We start from the raw sequence: 19,975 nt of genomic DNA, 5'->3' as shown, positions 1-19,975 counted from the left end.
TAGTTAAGTCCAAATGCTAGAAGGAAGCATAAATTCAGGACCAAGGTGGATGCTGTTAAATGAGGGGTACCTGACCAGGCTTCAGGGTTAGGAAGGAGAGTGAAAAGGAGGGGATTCTTTGCTTCTTTTAATCTGGTTTGTTAATACTTTTTGCACGGTGTATTCACTTCTAACATGTGTAAATCCTCTGAGGGTTAAGTAATATCATCACTCTTTTGTGATACGTTATTGTTACTCATCTATACAAGTTTTGCCAAACCCCCCCCCCATTACTCCTTCTTCATTAAATAACAACAAACTGTGAGGGGTAGTTCTGCATCAGCACTTCAATTTCCTCATGAAAAATTGGCCTTCTTTCTTTCTGGTTTGTGAACAACCAGGCCAATATCACTCCTGTCTTGTTATACAACCAAAGGAAATAAAGGCTGCTTGAGCAGTCATCCGGTTTCGCCTGCTTGTTCTGGATACCATTTTGGTCTGTACAGCTCAGACTACAGGCATTGTTTCCTCGTGTCGCTATAAACGGCAGAGTAAGGTAACTGAGTATGTCAGTCTCCTGGTTCTGGCCAGATCTGGTTTGCCAAATCTGCTCTGAGCTTTAGCGAAACATCCAGTTTGTAGAATACGTACCCTTGCTAAAAAAAAAAAGTCTTGCTGTCTCTTTCAGTCTCATTCTCTTTTAAACCTATACACAAATCACAGCTGGCTAATGGAAGTGGTAAGTATCTCACTTTGCACGTCAAAGATTGCTGAGTTCCCGGGCGCTTCTGTGAAGGGCATCAGTACGCTGGCATCCTAAGAACTTCCCTGTGGAGGGTTACAAAAGTCTGGCTACAGTCAGCGCCGTGTCCTAATCCTGCATCTGAGTGTCACATCTCTGGAACAGGTGCTAGGACCAAAGGCCAAAACCAGCTGTAACTCCATCAGCCTTTTTCATGAGATAATAAGAATTTTAGGCAGGATGGATGAAAACGTTGAGATTTACTGAATTGACGAATGTCAAAGAAGTGGGGAAAGTAACTGAGTGGTTTACGCGTTGATCTGTCATCAATGGAGCTGTAGATCATATGGCAAAGTGGTCATTTTTAGCGCAGCCCTTGTCGTCCTCTGCTCAGACGCACCAAATGAAGCGCCCATTTGCTGACTAGAAATTCACAGTTGAGGTCGACCGATGATGCAGTGCAAAGAAGCCTGTTCTGTTCTCTGCTCATGAATAAGCCATGCCAACCTTCACCTTTAAATAGCTCTAATTCTGCGATATTTAGAAATAAAGTTCCGTCGCAGTTCACTAATAACTCGTTCCCACCTAAGAGACAGGAAAAGAAAGATTTAGCAATCAGTAACTCTCAAAAAAAAACCAAACAAACAAAGGGAAAACTCACTACCTGGTTGCAATGTAAAAGACAGCCTTTATTTAAGGGAAAATCATAATAAACTCATTATAACAAAAATACACTAAAGATTTTTAAAGGGTGATACTAGTTTTCTATTTTACCATAAAACCTTAGGAAGTAATGGATTCACTTAAGCAAACAGAAAAAAAAAAAAAAAAGCTGAACCCAAAGAAGGTACAGTAGCTACTTTCTTGAAAACAAAACAATCTTTTCGTTCCTGCCATTTGTCTGAATTCTTCCTCTGGGCAAGCTGGACAGCTGCACTAGTGGTTTTTTAGTCATGGGCTGTAAGCCCCACCTGGCTAGATATTTTAGCAGACAGCTGGCAGAATTAAATAAAAAGAATGGGACACAAAATGCTTCCCCCAAAAAAGCTGAGAGAATACTTTTTGGATGTTTTAGCCTTTTGGAGGTTTATGGTTTTCTATTTTTTTTTTCTTGCTATATTCACATACTACTTACTATATGTGAATATATCTTACAGATATTTTCTCTCAATTATAAAACCAAGGCTGAGGTAAAAATGCAGCATAAATGTAAACATCAAGTAAGCATATCTTGAACGACTTTTTTTTAATTAGAAATACTGATTTGCAGTTTATAGGCCCCCAAGAATGACATCAGTTTTAAATTAGCATTTTTTTATTTCTACATTTTCTTTGTTATTTTTTAAAGCCAATAAAATAGACTTTCTTCATCTGGAATGTTCTTTCTAGCTTAAAGATAAGGAGTTTAAATTGTGGGAATGGCATCCTTCTGCATCTGTTTCTCTCACAAACCTATCAAATATCTAATTTTTGGCATGACCACTGGCTCCGACAGGGGGATGACATAAACCAGCTTTGTGGTTACATGTTTCACTTTTAATCTCATGGAAATAAAAATCAGCACTGAAATGTCCCTTTTACATGTGACAATTTGGGACTCTTTTCCAAAAGCCCAGGCAGAGGGGCGTGAACCTGGTTTGGCTTAGCGCGCAGCATATGCAGAAGTATCAGCATTTTTATGCTAAAAGGCATGAGGCAGACCTGCTTCCAGTCGAGCTTTGTTCCCATCCGAAGCATGAACTACCAACAGTGGGAACCGTAAGCCTCAGTGGCAGCAAGTGACCAAAGAACGACCGAAAACGCATCCCAGAATGAGGAAATGAAGTAGCTCACCTAATAACCTCACATCTTTCTGTGTGTTTTGTCTCTTCCCTTAAATGCAGCAGGACTGGTGGAATATAAGTGGCAACCATCATGGGTTTGCTACTTAGCACGGGGAGAATCCAGCTTTTCACTAAACACAGTAAATATAGTATGGATGGCTCAAAAAACCCAAAATGGCTTGGACATGATCCTGGTTGGAGAAACTCCATGAAAATAGATTCCAACTGCTTATAAATGAGCAAGGGGGAGGGGGTGTATGCTGGTTTTAAAGATAGCATCACAGAGAAGCATTAATGCTGATAGCTGAGCTTGCACCTACGAGATGGCAATGATCTGCTGATACACCAAATGTAAAACCACTCCGAAGTTTTCAAATCTATTCATCTATCCCATGAAAATGTCCTGAATATTAAGGACCAGGCCAGGAAACAAACTCTTTAATTCATTACCTAACACTTGCTTTCCAGAGCAAAAGCCTGACTTGGCCTCTGTCCACCCAGCCTATACATCTCTCCACGCAATGTAGACTTCATGGAGCCAGGCGTGATCTGTTCATTGCAGAGGTCTGATTCTCCCTAAGCACTGATATCAATATCATACATTTCAAATACAAGGGAAGCCTGGGCAGGCTTAATCCCCCGGGCACAAGGAAACTGAGCGTGCTCTCTAGGGAGGCTGTTGGCATAGAGCAAAAGACAAGTGTTACTGTATATGCTTTTGGATGGTTAGCAAAATGGGTCCCCATCAAAGACTAAGAAAGCAGGCCTGGTGAGAAGGGAGGAGTGAGGTCACTCTAGGCTCCTGCCTGACCCTTAAAGACAATCCAATCTTGGCTGTCATCTGACAGTGTTCTATTTAGTTTGATAGATACAATTACATCTATCTAGCCAGATAATTACAGTACTAGGCATCTTCCATGTATCAGTGGCTTAGCAAAATTTAAAGCTATAAAATCCTTTTGAGTGTGCTAGGGGGCTTTCCTTCTCTTCCCTAACACAGAGTTCCTCTCACAGTCTCCCCCTGCTCAAGAAAAAGAAAAGGGTAAGAATTCCCGGTAAATTGTAGATTCTGATTCTGAATTATTTTGTAAACGTTTCGTATGAATCTATCAAGTCTGACCCGGATCAACTTGCATCTCAGCCAACTTCTTTACTAAAGAAAATTGATTCTTGTTTACTTCTTTCAGTAAAGAGAATCATGATGAATTTTAATAGGATAACCCCCTACTGTTAGAAAATCTCCCTCCTTTGGTTATGGGAGCTTTGAAATTCATAAATCAGAAATAAGCCTGTATTTTTTAAAAAATATTGTTTTAGACAAAAATAAAAGATCTCTACAAGTTTCAAGCTCAACCTTAATAACTTCTCAACAGCCATATTTTTTCCTGTTTTCATCACCCCAATGAGCATTACATTATTCTGATACTTTGTTAAAAGACCATTTAATTGTAAATTGACCTTCAGTTTTTAACAGAATCGCCCACCACCAAGCAATACTTCATTTCTGGATGAAAATTAATACTGTCCCTTACACTTTTAGCACACATAAACATTTAATTGGGGTTAAGGTAGACTGCTTAGTAAAATGAATATTCCTGAGAGGAAAAAAAAAGAGTAGTTCTCTAAATGTTGATTCTATCCATTGAAGTCCATGAGAGAAAGAGTTTATAATTATGGATAGAGGCAAACATATTGCTATGGGACTACCATAGTTTAGATCCCATAGATATTATTCAAGATATCATACTATCTCATATTTAGCAACAGAAAATGTACAGTGTTATTTCCTGGATCAAAATATACTACTTGGGGCTTCCCTGGTGGCGCAGTGGTTGAGAGTCCGCCTGCCGATGCAGGGGACACGGGTTCGTGCCCCTGTACGGGAAGATCCCACATGCCGCGGAGCGGCTGGGCCCGTGAGCCATGGCTGCTAGGCCTGCGCGTCCGGAGCCTGTGCTCCACAACGGGAGAGGCCACAACAGTGAGAGGCCCATATACCACAAAAAAAAGTATACATATATATTTTTTTTTTTGCAAAGATAATTTCTTTTTTTAATTTCTAGAGTTAAATTTATAACACAATAGAAGATAACTAATTTCTTCCAACACCTAGAGTTTTAAGTCACTATTTTTACTAATCCATTAAATGTATGTTTTCTATGCTTAAGGAACCAAGGAAACCTGCAGATTCTGTATATTTACCCAGGGGTTACTTTCCTGGTGGTGAAATGTAACCAGCTTCTTTGTGGAAGAGAGTGATCACTGGGTGCCAGTAACACTATGCTACAATGTGTAGAGGGGGAAATGAAGGCTAGCTCATCCAAAGGAAACTACAGGGGAATTTTAGATCAACAGAATACAATTATGCAAGTTGGAATCATTCCGGGACATCAAAAGCGAAGTCTAAAGGTGGGTAAATGGAGAAGCATTCCTCCTCAATTGCAGGACAAGCAACCATATTCTTGACAAGACCGGTGCTTGTTGTATTTGTTTGTCTTTATTTTGCGAATACTGCTGGGCCAACGGCTGGCCAATGGCATAGGAAATGGAGTGTGTAGACCATTTGATCAGAATTGAGGGCATCAGATCTACTAACTGGCACCCTACACTCTTCAGCAATCTAATAATTGAAAGAAGATATTTTTAGAATGTTTCAAGATATGGTGCATTTGTTGACCAGATATTCAGGAAGACTCTGTTTCCCAACTGCTCTTGCATCTGAGTAGGACCACATGACTGGGTTCTGGCCAATGGGATGTGGGCAGAATTATATATTCCACTTCTAGCCAGGTCATAAAACACCCCACTTGGTCTCTCTCTCACTATTTCTCTCTCTCTCTCTCTCTCTCTCACACACACACACACACACACACACACACACACACACACCCCCTTTCATCTTGAAGTGAAATACTCAGTGGTGGTAGATTAAAGGAGTTCAAATCCCCAAGTCCCCAGGTCCCAGCTTGGAGAATAGTTGCCCAGAAGAGTCACTTGAGCTATGTCAGACTATGCCATGAACTGGAGAAAAACTTTTACTGCTTTGAGATTTGGGAGTTTTTGTTACGGCAACTAGAGATATCTTGACTAATCTAATGTCCATGATACAAATGGAATTCCTTTGAATTCCATAATTGAGAAAGTTGAAAAATCACTCCATAAAGCAAGGATGTGATAAGATGTACATTTTTCATTCATTGCTTGTGAGAATAAAATTTATACTAGTGTTCTGAGGGGGAAAATCGGCAAAATATATTAAGCTGTAAGAACGTCACATAATTCTTATGATTTGACCTAGTAATTCCACTGCTAGAATCTATTCTTGAAGAAAAATCAAAACTAGTGGCCAAGATATTTGTTCCTCAGAACACTGGTTGTGATAATAAAAATACTATATAGTATTAATGTCAACAACAAAAGGATATTTAATAAGCTTTGGCTACACATTTATTAGGAAACATTAAGCAGTCAATAATTGTACATCCAGTGAATATTTTAGTCAGCGATTTATTCAATAAACTAATGTTTATTGAGCACCTATTATGTGCTAGGAATTATTCTAGATGCTGGGGATATAACAATGAACAGCACACAAAAAGTTTCCTGTTTTTATGATGTGTCTATTTTTGGTGGGTGAGACAAACAACATATAATCAATAAATCAATCAAAAATAAAATAATTGATATTAGTAACAAACTGGAAAAAATCTTCCACTGAGAGTTTTTAAGTAAAAGAAAATCTAACATGCAGCAACTATACCTACACTGCACACACAGGCACACCAACACACACACACAGAAAGTCGAGGGAGAAAAATAGTAAAATTCTAACATATGCATATGCAATTTTTCTAATCGTGAGCAACTCAAAGTCCATGAAACATATAAATTAGTTATATTGCCAATATATGAATTTGAAATATTAAGTGTACTGCACCAGTGTGGAGGTATCAATTTACATAGAGTACAAATGTAATTGGGCAGCCAACCAGCAGCCACTTCTCAAAATGATGTTATTGTTACAAATCAAGTAACACTCTGCAAAGTGATTTAAATTATTTAAAGGAAAATACTATTTCTTTTTCAAAAATTCTCGAAAAGAAAGGGTGATGGGTTTGGATAGAAATCAGCCGTTAGTGCTGATAATGGAAATGGAAAGGGTGTAGCATGTCTAGAACAGTAATGGAGTGATGGTGCTGGTGGAAGTCGGGCACCTGATAAGTGGGTTCATAGTTTCCCTACCCAGGAAGTAACACAAAGTAACTCATGAAGCTTTTTTAGCTTGGATGCCAGAGAATGCAAAAACTACTCATGAAGTGAAAAATTAAAGAAAAATTAAAGTACTCTGAAATAGACTCTTACATTTTCCATTGTAATTTACCCTATTTTTCAGGGGCAACTTATATGCTATGGTGGGAGGGGTTCATACATCAATTTTTCAAGTGCTCAGTATGTCCACTCACAAGTGTTGCGTGTCGACCGTATGCTGTACTGTCAACAGTGATTATTTCTGGGTTGGGGAATTTAGGGTTATTTTTGTTTTAGTCTTCATACATTTCTGCTTGCTTAAAAATGTTTTAAGGAGAGTATGGCTTGCTTTGAAAATTAAATAAAAACAAAAATAAACATGCACGTACATGTATAAATCAACACAAAAGCATACTGCTGTCTCTTTGCTCATTAGGATTGTAAATGAGAATATTTTAGCCATGACTGAGACTCCCAACTTCCATTGTAACACCACACTGCACCTGCACAGGGAGGAGTACCATCAACAGTTAGCTATAACGACCAATATGCCATCACCTGGTAGGTGAGCTTAGGTAAAATCTTTAGGCTCCATGCCACGCCCCTTAAATGCACATAAATCATAAAGATGCCTGGACCCCTGCAAGGGTGACTCCCCACCTCCAACAAAATCTATTCACAGTCATTCGTTCATCATTTACTAGAGCCCCACACCTTCAAGTGAAGTCCATAGAGCAGAGAGCATTTCAGAAGCAGCATATTTCTGAGGAGATCAAAAGGAGAGCTTGTTCTTAGCTACTCTCGGTGAAAAATCTTCAGGCTCTGGCCTTATGCACACAGGCAGAAGGGTCTGCAGTCCTGGATGTATCCCACCAGAACTAGCTCTGCTGGCAACAGTGAAGAGCTCTGAATCAGAGGGTTGGAAGGAATCTAAGTAAGACATCTAGTCCATCATCCTGCCTCCAGGCAATTTTCCAGGCAGATGGGTATTTATCCTGTTCTTAAAGCTCTCCACTGATCTGAGGAAAAAAGACAAGGGTATTTATATCCATGATGTTTTCTTACCAAATGTGTAACGTTTGCCACCTACACCATCTGCAGCAGTCCAGAATGTAGTAAGATGGAAAGTGAAACTCATTGATCTCGGGAAAGATAATGAAATAAAAATATTTTGCGTTATGTAATGTAATTTCCCTCAAAGCTTTTGATGAAGAATTTATAAAATGGCATCAGTAGTTTAGGGCACAGAATGAAGCCTTTGCTTGACAGTGGACAATCACTGAAATTTTCAGAATGCAGATAGGAAAAGCTCAATTGTTGTTCTTAGTGTGATTCTGTACAAGTTAAGACCAAGGCTTACTCTCTGAGGAGGTCATTTAGCTGTGTTTTGTTCCATGGCTTTTAACCACGTCCTTTGTCACAAATACTTTAAGGGAATATGAATAAATTATCAAAATTTATGTTGTATTCAGATGAGGAGGGGATCCTTTCTCTGTCCCTCCAGTTATGAGCACCATCATTCTTCTACCTGAAATAAACCTAATTGTTTGTATAGTGTTTGGATACAGAAATGAAATTGGGAGATTTCCTGGCCAGAGTATGTAAAGAACTGCCCAAATCTCAATGCGTTAATCCTCTTATCCTCGTATCCCATTTCTTCAGATTTTGGAACTTGAGTTGTTTGAAATTCAGAGGGTCACTTTCTCTGATGCTCCGTGTATTAACCATGCTAAGCAACCTCTAGTGATTTTATTGCCACCCCCCAGGTTTGTTCCCCTGGTATCCTGTTCCTCGAACTGGCCTCAGCATAGCAATCCAAATATTCATGTATTTATCCTTGACATCTGCTGTTGGGGAGTGATGCCAACTCCATCCAGATGGGGTTCAGAGCTCCCAGAAACCATGGTAACCCTCAGTGGGCAGGATCATGGTCAGGCCAGCGAATGTGAGATTGATCTGTAAGAAACCCCACCCTAGGGAGAAACCTACAGACCAACCATAGATAACACCCCTCCAGCATCCAGCCCTTAGTTCCAGGTGTCATATAAATGGCTCCATCCTGAAATTTTCCCTGGGATCATTGCTAGAAGCATTGGAGGCAGGGAAGTAAGTTTTTTCAGGAAGACTCTTGGTCAAAAGCTATTTTCTCCTGGGAGTAAGTCTGGTATTCAGAGCTCACCTGCAAATGACTTTAGCCCAAGTCTTATTGAAGCAACCATGATTTTAGACATGAGTCACTCAAAAGAGTGAGATTTATAGGATTTATTCTCCCTAATACAGAAACTTGGTGAAAATGACACTTAACTATCTTAGCATACATAAAATGATCAAAGTTACAGCAAAACCTTTCTGCACGAGTCATCTTTTGTTTCTAGGAAGCAAACAGGGAATTAAGTAGAAGAGAATCAACTGCATTAGCAGAGCAGAAAGAGAATCATCCAGTAGTTCTAGAGAGCAGAGTTCTAGCTGTGTCCTGCCACCTCCCACTGCATTACAGCAGGCACAAAGTTACTTTTGTAAATAAGGTATAGTTCTAGAACATTTCTAAGATAATCCAAGTCCACAAAGACCTGGCCATGTAGCAAACTGGGAGCTCTCAATGGGGAGGATGGAGTGAACGAAGAGTGGAGAGGTAGCAGTTGGGCATTCTGTACAGTCCACGGAGAGAGAGTAAACCCAAGACCAGTCCAAGCCTGCATGAACATCTGAAATTTCTGATCAAAATGTGAGACAGGGCAGCACATTTTCTGGGGGAAAGTCCTTCTCAGCATCTAGCAGTGCCTGAGCTGTTATTCAAAGAGGTCAATGGACAAAATACTAGATATAGTCCAGCTCCAGTCCTCCGGCAGTATCTGGGGAAAGGAGAAGTACTGGGTGGGAGATAAGCTGGCCTCTATTCCCAGAGGCGAACAACAAAGGGAACCAGGATCGAGGAACCAGCCCAGGTCACAGTTAGATTAGAAAACAAAGCACACTTAAAGGTAGGTAAAGAGACTAAGACCTGCCTGAATCCTATAGCTGTCAGAGAACATCATCTACTGAATCTCTACCACGTGTGTACTGTGCTAGCCAATATTATCAACATATCTCATTTGTTTCTTACAAGAACTCTCAGAGGTTGCCATTGCTACCAAAACTTGCTCCACGGACAAAGAATTCTCTGGCTAACTATATAGCTTGGAAGATGTTACAGGCTATCACCACTCACCTAGCCTCATCACACTCTTAGAGAATCACCATGCATATTCAAAGCACTGAGATGTCCTGTACTAAAAAAAAAAACAACACAACATTTCATTTGTTTATTAACCCAGAATTCCCAATGAAATCCCTTCCCCAGCAAATATGCCTATGTACTGGATCTTTCAGGAACATTTACAATCTTCTTTCTGACCTAGCGTTCTGAGGAATGGACTCCAAAAAAGATGGTGGTGTTAAAAGCCATTAGTGAAATAGCGGTGCTTAAGTTTGGATTAGTAGGGAGTCTTGTGTAGCTGAATGTCTAAATTTCTGGCATAATATGGATCATAGATGGGGGATACATTGGGCTTTATAAAAAATTACAAAGTGAATAAATGAATGGGAGAAAGTAGAAACAGTGTCCTGTAGTCCATCCTTTTAGAACAAATTTTCCTTTGGGTGGAGGGGACAATAAAATCCTCCCTCACTATGCCCAAATAGTGGCCTAGTTCTGCCAGGATGAGCTTCCCATCATGATTATGAACTCACAGAGTATTTGCTCTTGAAAGTGTCTTTTTCTGCCAGCTTCTTCCAAGCAGAGGGTATTCTTCTAACAGAGACCCGTGGATTTTCTACTACCTCTTCATTCTTAAGTCAGTAATGAGCCCTGGTGTCACTGCCTCTATGGAAGACTTAAGTCCTGGGCAGTTGGGTTGACACATTTGCTAGGGTGGGAGAGGAGGGAAGGTGGTCTCGTCAGAAATTCTGCACTAGAAAACAAATCAAACAAGCAAAAAACATTTTCCTAAGAAGCTTCTCAGGGCCTTTAGGTGTGCTAACATGCACTGCAGGTTGCTACCAACATGTCAAGGAGGAGCGGACATACTCTGTAGCATTTTCCAAGCTGTAAACTTTCTCACAAAACTCCATGCCCACAGAGCATTTAGGGGGAGAGGCTGCACTGGCTTATTTAACTTTCCTTAAAGTGCTTAGCCAGAGCCGGCTCTGAGGGTTACTGTAAAGAATGAGTGAGACAATGGGGGTGATCTTCCCTAGCAGAGTCCTATGTAGCAGAGCTTCAGAAAAATGATGCCCTTTAGTAACCTGCAGGTATTGCAGGGACTTTATGATCCCCATTTTGTGAACAGGGAAACTGAGGTTCAGAGGAGTTGAGTGACTTGTCTTCAGTCAAGCAGCCAAGGACTTCCCTTGTGGCTCAGTGGTTAAGAATCCACCTGCCAGTGCAGGGGACACAGGTTCCATCCCTGGTCTGGGAAGATCCCACATGCCGCAGAGCAACTAAGCCCGTGAGCCACAACTACTGAGCCTGCGCTCTAGAGCCCATGAGCCACAACTACTGAAGCCCGCGTGCCACGACTACAGAAGACTGCAAGGCACGACTACTGACGCCCACACACCTAGAGCCCGTGCTCAGCAACAAGAGAAGCCACCGCAATGAGAAGCTGGCACACCGCAAGGAAGAGTAGCCCCCGCTCGCTGCAACTAGAGAAAGCCCGCGCAGCAATGAAAACCCAACGCAGCCGAAAATTAATTAATTTTTTAAAAAACAGCCAAGGCGGGCTTCCCTGGTGGCGCAGTGGTTGAGAGTCCACCTGCCGATGCAGGGGACACAGGTTCGTGCCCCGGTCCGGGAAGATCCCACGTGCCGCGGAGCGGCTGGGCCCGTGAGCCATGGCCGCTGAGCCTGCGCGTCCTGAGCCTGTGCTCCGCAACCGCAACCAGAGAGGCCACAGCGGTGAGAGGACGGCATACCAAAAAAATAAACAAACAAAAAAAACAGCCAAGGCTGTGCCTTCCACCTCCAAATCCCAAAAGCTTTCCCCTGGGCCCCTGTTTCTGGCCCCAGGCAGCTCTCATCCCATAACGACCTCATTCCCTACCATGATGTCACCTCCACCCAGAAGTCAACTTTGCTTGAAGTAAACCCAGTGGAGCCTCACGCTTGTGAATTCAATTCTCTTGAGGGCTGGTGGTCAGAAAACATGTGCTATCCAATTTTTCCCACACATGCCATTTCTTAGCTGGCCTATCACTGGGGGCCCGGTGCAGTGTGGTCTGTTTGAGGCCAATAATCATATCACCATTGTAATGAGTGGCAAATCCTATGTAATTTACACATTAAAAGGAGGCTGAGATGCATGGAAAAACCCAGCCCCCATTTGTCTAATGAAATTAAAGCTCTTAGCCAAATAGTGGTGCTGAAAAGAGATGTTTGGGAAGGGCTCTCCCGGGCTCTCTCTCGCCCTGCCTCTGAAGGAGAGGGTGAGTGTTCTTTATTCATGATCCCGCCTCTACCTAAATCACTCCCACAATGGGACCTCTAAAGCAAGGGGCCCTGTTTGGGAGCACGATTTACGCAGAGCTGAGGCCAGGCGGGGCTTACAAAGGCATTATGACTAGTTATTTTCAATGACAATTGAAGGGAAAAAGAAAGCAGCAAAGATGTTTTGTGACTTGGCAGGCAAAGCACTAAATCGCCCCAGCCTCCTCCCCCAAATGGCATAAAAGAAAGCTTGGAGCCATACCTGATAAAGCAATTATTTTAAGATATTTTTCATATTCAGTGGTAACTGGACATTATCATAAAATAAGTGTGAATGACACAGCACTTGGAGCAAACGCACTGAGTTTACGCTCTGGAGTGAAAGATTGGTCCCACGACAAGGCAAGAAGAGGTGGCTGGCTCCTCCGTTCGATGGCTGTCCAAATTCCCTATGGGCACCCCATGACTTCGAAACCCTCCCTGAAGTCTGGGAACCAGCCATGTTGACGTGAGATAAAACAAAACAAGAAAAATATAATTGGGGCTCAGTCCGAAAGTCAAGAATCTACCACCGTAAAGTCAGTTAGTCTATGGGATGGTCTTGTTTGGTCTATGAATGGTAAATACATGGAAATACAGTAGAATATTTGGGTCTAAGAATATGAGTGAAGGCATCAAGGCAATAATCTATGTAGAGGAACAGCCAGAGCACATAAGAAAACAACTAATATCCTTCATCCCTTGCTTAACAACTTCTCAAACACAAATACGTGTGAAAAAAGAAAGAAGCGCTCACACACACATGTTCACACCCACAACACTGAACCAGGAAAAAAAAAAAAAAAAAAGAGTGTGCTGAGAAGCGGCATTCTCCATTTCCTTTACCCTGCATAAAACTTTCACAATCTGGAAACTATCTGTTTCCAATCTCATCTCATATACTACTCTCCCTCACTCACTGTTTTCTAGCCAAATCTTCCTTTCTCTTCCTCAATCACATCAAATACACTTCTGTTTCAAGACATTCTCTGCCTGTGATATTCCTCCCCAAGATCCTCGTACAGCTAGCTCTTTCTCAGCCTAGGAGATTTTTGTGGGTTCTAAGCATATCAGATCAAATATATTAAAATATACTCACATTAAATGGAATTTATAGAAAATGAGAACAGTTGAGTTATAGTTGATTAGTTACAATAGACATTTTGTATGCATTTAAATAAGTAATGTTGATTTCAGTTTTGCAGTACTCTTTTCCTAAATTAACGCCAATAACATTCTTCAGGTCTAAAATACTTTCATGAGCCCTTGAAAAACTCCTAACCATAGGCATGATGCCTACCGTAACTAATAAGAAGAAATAGTTCTGCTCTCACCTTTCAGGTTAAAGCCAAATATCATCACGTACTCAGTGATGATACTTGTTTCCTAACTACCCTTTCTAAAATAGCCACCCACTCCATGTTCAGTGTCTCTCTACCATGCACTGTACTTTTTATCATCTGAAGCTATCCTGTGTTTAGTGTTTACCATCTGCTCCCTACTCCTTGAATATAAACTTAATGACATCAGAGATACAAATGACTGTTCACCATTGCATTGCTCAGTGCCTAGAAGAGTGCCTGGCACACAGTAGGTATTCAAGAAACGTCTATTGAATGAATGAATGACTATATGACTGAATGAATTCACATATCCTCAGTTAATTCTATAATAATACTGATTTAATATGATAATTCTGATTTAAATTTGCATTTGTATAGGGCTTCTAACTAAACTGTGGAGATTTTAACAGTACAATTCAAGATGCCACTTTCAAAAGTATCTGGTCTTATAGGGCGGGAGGTGGGGCAGTGGCTCAGTTTCGAGTTTTGAATACAAACAAAAGCAATTCTTCCATCAAGAGAGCTTTAAAATCCCATTTTGTACCTGGATGGAATTTTAGTTTTCATGGAGAGGAGAAAGCCAACAAAGAGAACACGACCCAGCTCTCAGGGTAGGTAGGCAGAAAACACAGACAGAACTTAAATATGCAGAGACTATTAGAAGGAAGCAAAACTTCCCATTAAAATAGATGTTTAAAATCTTGGCAAATAAAGTCTGTAGTTTCAGTAAGTGCACGAACAAAATCTAAGCTTAGCAACAAAAGCTTTTAAGTAAATATTGGACATCTTGGTGCAGACTATGAGGTAGAGAATATGGAACTCACTCATGAAACTCCAGATCAGGACAGCGTATAACAGTCTCATCAGGCCCTGAGGAAGAAAAATGGAAGACAGATATCATTGCCCACAGTGGCGGTAATTTACATATAACTCCCATTACAGAGAGTGAGTTTTCATCATCTTCAACAAACCACTTTGTTTTTATAAAATCTTTAGTTAAACATTTCCTGGTGCTGTGAGAGTCTTATACCAGGGCCAAATGGATCTTGTGAAATTATTTGATTTATAATTTTGGAATCTAAGAGTAGACAAGGGCAGCCAGTGCATAATTCTTACTGAAATAGTTTGTGTGTTGTGTGTTAACTATCTTATTTGATTTTCTCAGTAACTTCATTACTCAGGTAAGAAATATATTGTCCCTGTGTTGTGGTGAAGAAACAGATGCTCAGAGAGGTTAAATGCCTGTGTTGGTTAGGATAGTTTAGTTATGCTACAGTAGCAAACAATTACAAAAGAAGCAAACACAATTTGTGTGTCCATCACACAAAGTCACCCACAAGTTGGGTACCTCTCCATAGCAGCTTTTCTCTTTACAAAGGCTCTAGTTAGCTTCCAGGTAACTTCCATTTTGTGGTTGTACCACCTCAACATGAGGTCGTCTTATAGGTTGGGAAGGAGAGAACTGGAGAATTACATAGGAGTGTTTCATTGACTTCACCCAGAAGTAGCACACACAATTTCTACCTATAATTAATTGACCTGAACTAGTCATACAATCCTATTTAAATGCAAAGTTGCTGGGATGTATAGCTTTTCATAGTCCCAAGAAAGAGGAATTTGAAATGGAATTAGTCTCTGTCATGATGCCTAAGATCAAACAGTGAAGAAAGTGAAAGCACTAAGATTTGGCCCAGATCTGATACCAAGCCCAGTACCTGTTCCATGACTCTACCTAAACTAGAAGGTAAGGACTATGTTTTTTTCTGTTTGTATTTCCAAGACCCAGCATATATCTGACATATGGAGATGCTCAAAATAGTTCTTATAATAGAAGGAAGGAAGAAAGAAAGAAAGAAAGGGAAGGAAGGAAGGAAGAAGGGGAGGAGGGAGGAAGTACAGAAGATCTTTATTGCTTCTTAACTTCATAATTGATTGATTCTTTGTTGAATAGTAAAGGTCAGATGTGATATAGCCATTAATTCCTACCCTTACAATGTCTTTTGGCAGCATAAAAATGAAAAAGTCGAAGTGTAGCGACCAGTAAAGCCATTTTCAAGATCTTTGCCCCATGCACCTTGCAAATATCCTCATCTATGAAAGAAAGCGTGAAGAGGGGGACATTAAAAAAGAAAGAAAAGAAAAAAAAATTACATGACTCATGAGGAGGACATAGAGGCAAAAAAGGAATCTATTTGAAATGTAAATTGGTGTGTATAATATGCCTTGAGTTCTTTGGCAGAGAGGTGACATGTAAAGTAAATGCTCCAGCAAAATTATTTAATAATAAGAGTACTGTAGTTCTTCCTCGCTGTATAATTGACAGTACAATCAAAAGACTATGCTTTTACACAGCCCTTACAGGAAAAGCAAGACATGGGCAAGCAGAAAGAAATTAAGTATCTGCCATTGATTGTCATGGATAGCACCAGCTTACTGAGCTAATACTTTATTAGTGTGCTATAGCTTGGATAATGATGGTCTTTTTTATTGTTTTTGTGGTAACACTTTATTTTAAGTATCTTATCATTACGAATTCATTTAGTATTGATTGCAATAGCACTGATCATAAAGAATTAATTTAACATTACCATGAATGTCATATGCACTTATTTAAGAGTGCGGCTGTAATTCAAAGTTAATTAATATGGAAAAGTACTATTGCTTTTGCAATTTTGCAGTCTTCTTTGAATGTGTATAAAGTGTTTTTTTTTTCATCAGGTAGAACCTAGCAGAAAATCTACCTTAGGTATTCTTCTTCAGAGGGCAATTTTATTTAGTGATAAATGGGAAATCTGCCTTAAAAAAAAATTCTGTGTGTCTTAAAGCATTTGAGATTCCAGCCCCAGAATCCAGGGTTATCGAAGGACTGAAGCCGTCGAGTCCTAGAAAAATAATCACATCAGCTTGGTGTTCCTACTTGCTTGGCAAGGCTGGGGTCGGCAGAGTAATTGAGAGTTTACCTCTCCTAAGTTTCTTCTGTCTCTCACCGAGGATGATTTGTCCCTGTCAGAGTGAAGGGCCCCCAGCAAAGGAAATCCATTTACTTATAATGATACTGAATTACCAGAAGGTACAATTCACGACACACCTCCAGCAAGTAGAAATTGTTGAACGTAGGTATTAGTGGGAATCCAGGGAGGTTCAGGGTCTAAATTAAATGTCACATGTGTGGAATGCCCGTCTGTGACCTTCAGTTAAAATCCACTCCACTGTCTTCTTCTGCTGCTGTTCTTAACACAGGTTATGGTGGCATGTGTAGACCTAGTGGGGTATCATGTGCCAGTGACTGACCTTACACATATCTGGACTAGAGTGGCATTTGAGGACTGCTACTAAAAGATGCAAAAGTCTTAAAATAATCTCCTTTCTCCACCCCCTCAATGTCGAGTAAATCTTTGAGGTTTCTCAGCATTCCTATTAAAATGTAAATATCATTTAGATCCAATAGAATAATCCATTTGTCCATCGGGGATTCCTCATTAGGCAATCCAACATATAGAATCACTCCAACTAAATGAAATATTGGAGTTTTAATGGAGACGTGGGCTCCAAGGAACAATCTGGAGCAAGGATGCTTCCCAGCAAGGCACACCCACGTGGAATGACCCACTACGATAGGCCCTAGCACCCCAAGGACCACAGAAGTTACTGAGAAGAGGCAGAGGGACGCATATAACTGAAATGGAATCTTGAAGATAAATTTTAGCTAAGGATGGTACACGATCGATCAAAGAAGCAGGCCAGAGACCAGCTTGGGTGGCTTAGCCCAGGTAGAGTCAGCAGAGAGCATCTGGGTGCCAGGAAACTCACAGAGCCCTGGCCACAGCTGAATGCTCCCTGCTCTCAGTGGAGATACCAACCAAAAGTGAAATTAAAGTAAAAGGTTGGCAGCAAAAATTGATCTGGAGCAGGGTATAGGCCTATGTCCCTAATGAGTTAGTTAGCATCTAGGCAGGCAGGAAGGGTCCTGGTCAGAGCCCAGAGGCAAGGCAGCAAATACGGGCAAAGCAGGACCATCTGAAACTCTCAGTAGAGTTGCTTGTGGTATCCCTCAAACAAGGAAACCTGTAACGAAGTGAGCTGAGGATGCCAGATATAAAGTGACTGGTCCCAGAGTGATCAGGGATTTCTGAGATATTACTACAATTTTTTTTTTCTTAGGATTCCTAAATCCGCTTTACGAAAAGCACCTTTAGTGCTATGAAAAATTAGTTTCCTCTTGTCAAATATATAGCACTTGTAGCTTTCAAAGGGACCCTTCGAGGAAACCCAGACTGAGAGGCAAAGCCAGTTTCAGACAGTCCTCCCAGCTGCCATCCCGCACTGCACAAGCTCGCCCTTCTTCTAACTTCCACTGTGCTTTCTCTTGGGAAAATCATAAGAGTAGAAAGAAGCCACACCTTTTACTGACCAAATCCTTTCTTACAGCCTTGCAGAAATGTAATTGTCACCCTGGCCTTAGGTAGTAAACATCCAAAGTTCTTTAGTTAGTACTAAAGATGGTTCTACTCCTTTCGTCTGATGTATACAAAAATCTCTCTTATCGCTCTAATTACTTATATTTTCTTTGTGTCCGTTAATAACACATTGCAGTCAAATAACACAGCTCCAGAACGGAAAATTCTGAAGTCCAGAATTCGCCTGTCCCATTAGATTAGTGAGAGGTTTCAGAAAAAGGGAAGGCTGAAGCGACCTGAAGTAAATTGGTTCTTAATACCTTAAATTAGCATGTTCTTTGATTATAGGTGTTTTAGGGTGTCTTCAGTGGCAGTGAAGCTCCCCAGGCACATAAACACAAAGTTCAGGGCTTCCCCGGTAGTGCAGTGGTTAAGAAACTGCCTGCCAGCGCAGGGGACATGGGTTCAAGCCGTGGTCCGGGAAGATCCCACATGCCGCGGAGCAACTGAGCCGGTGCGCCACAACTACTGAGCCTGTGCTTTAGAGTCCACAAGCCACAGCTACTGAGCCCACGTGCTACAACTACGGAAGCCCACGCGCCTAGAGCCCGTGCTCGGCAACAAGAGAAGCCACCGCAATGAGAAGCCCACGCACCGCAAGGAAGAGTAACCCCCGCTCGCAACTAGAGAAAGCCTGCGCACAGCAACGAAGATCCAATGCAGCCAAAAAACAAAACCCCACAAAGTTCAGCACCTCAAAGCGCCTGTGCCAGCGTATGCATTCACCCTTAAAAATTAGCAGAGGATGCCAGGGAGGTAAGAGGGTGTCCTTTATTTGTGCTATGGGAAGCAATAATGGAGATTTACAGTTCTTCAATAGAGCATAGGATTTTTCAGAATGCTGACTAATGGAACCACTCGGAGGTGTATTGATGTAGTACTGTATTGAAAACACAGGTTTATTAATAAAAAGCTTCGTGAGCATCTAAGAGGCAAAAGGAGGGAGCAAATGACACGACGGCATGAAAAACAGAAAGACCGTGTGAAAAAAGCATCTGGCTTGAGAAATGTGACCAGGAGATTAACTGCAGGGATCAATTTAGAAACTTAAGCATTCAGGGAAAACGTTCCAGTGGAATCCATGCGAACGGGAGCCTTTTCCTTCTGTTTGCAGGTTTTAATAGCCACAAATGTCTCTTAGTATTTCCCTCCCTTAGGAAGACAATATCAGAGTGCTGGCATCGATTTCTCAAAATCATACTGGCAAAAGATAAACAAAGCTCAAGATATAGAAATATATTTTACACTGAAAAAAAAGGAGAAAAAAACCCACGCTGAAACCAAATCCGCATATTTCTTGGCTCACAGTAGCAGGCTGACTAGTTACCCAAAATGAGCTTACTGCAAAATCACTCTGTTCTCACCACAGGCACAATTTACCAACTGGGTGCAGCAGACACCGGGTTGGCTCCTGAACTTCTCTCCTCCAATTAAGCTGCACAACCTGTTACCATTTTGCCAATGGACTCTATTTACTTAGGTTCTGCATAACTTGCCAAGTGCTCACTCTGTGGAATTCCCAGCAAAGAGAAAGGAACAATTGGGGGAAATTTTTGTTAACATCCTTTCTTTTAACTTTGCATAGCAGAGGGGAACGCATCAACGTGGAGCAGATGTGCTGAGACCAAATGCTCTCTTCCTCATGATTACGGTTGGTTATACCTGTGGATAGGCAAGCTAATTCCGTGGCAAATGTGCAAGAGAGGGTAGTACTAACGTACAATATGTGGTCCTGGAGGCTTCGTTCCCGCGTAATGGGGTGCTTCGCTTCACTAGACCTGGCACGTTGAGAAGAAAACTGAAGCAAAGCAGCAGTTGGAATCGTGGGCTCTCTGCACGGCTTAGAGAGTACCCTAGTTCTCAGCAATGTTGACATAAAT

At 41.2% G+C, this 19,975-nt stretch overlaps 1 protein-coding gene across 1 annotated transcript in view; it reads right to left on the bottom strand.

Moving 5' to 3' along the window:
- Positions 1–1,286: 1,286 nt before the first annotated feature.
- The window catches only part of GTDC1 (glycosyltransferase like domain containing 1), a 492,727-nt gene continuing 474,038 nt past the window's right edge, over positions 1,287–19,975 (bottom strand). Inside the window, exons 14-15 of the transcript XR_009564645.2 lie at positions 14,463–14,508; positions 1,287–1,306 (exon numbers count right to left, since the gene is read on the bottom strand). The gene's annotated coding sequence lies outside the window, so the exon portion shown is untranslated. The remainder of the gene's footprint in view (positions 1,307–14,462; positions 14,509–19,975) is intronic.

Source organism: Globicephala melas, chromosome 7 (genome assembly GCF_963455315.2).
Source record: "Globicephala melas chromosome 7, mGloMel1.2, whole genome shotgun sequence".
Lineage (NCBI taxonomy): Eukaryota > Metazoa > Chordata > Mammalia > Artiodactyla > Delphinidae > Globicephala > Globicephala melas.
The sequence above is the reverse complement of the archived record's forward strand: the minus strand, read 5'-3'. Positions and strand labels throughout refer to the sequence as shown.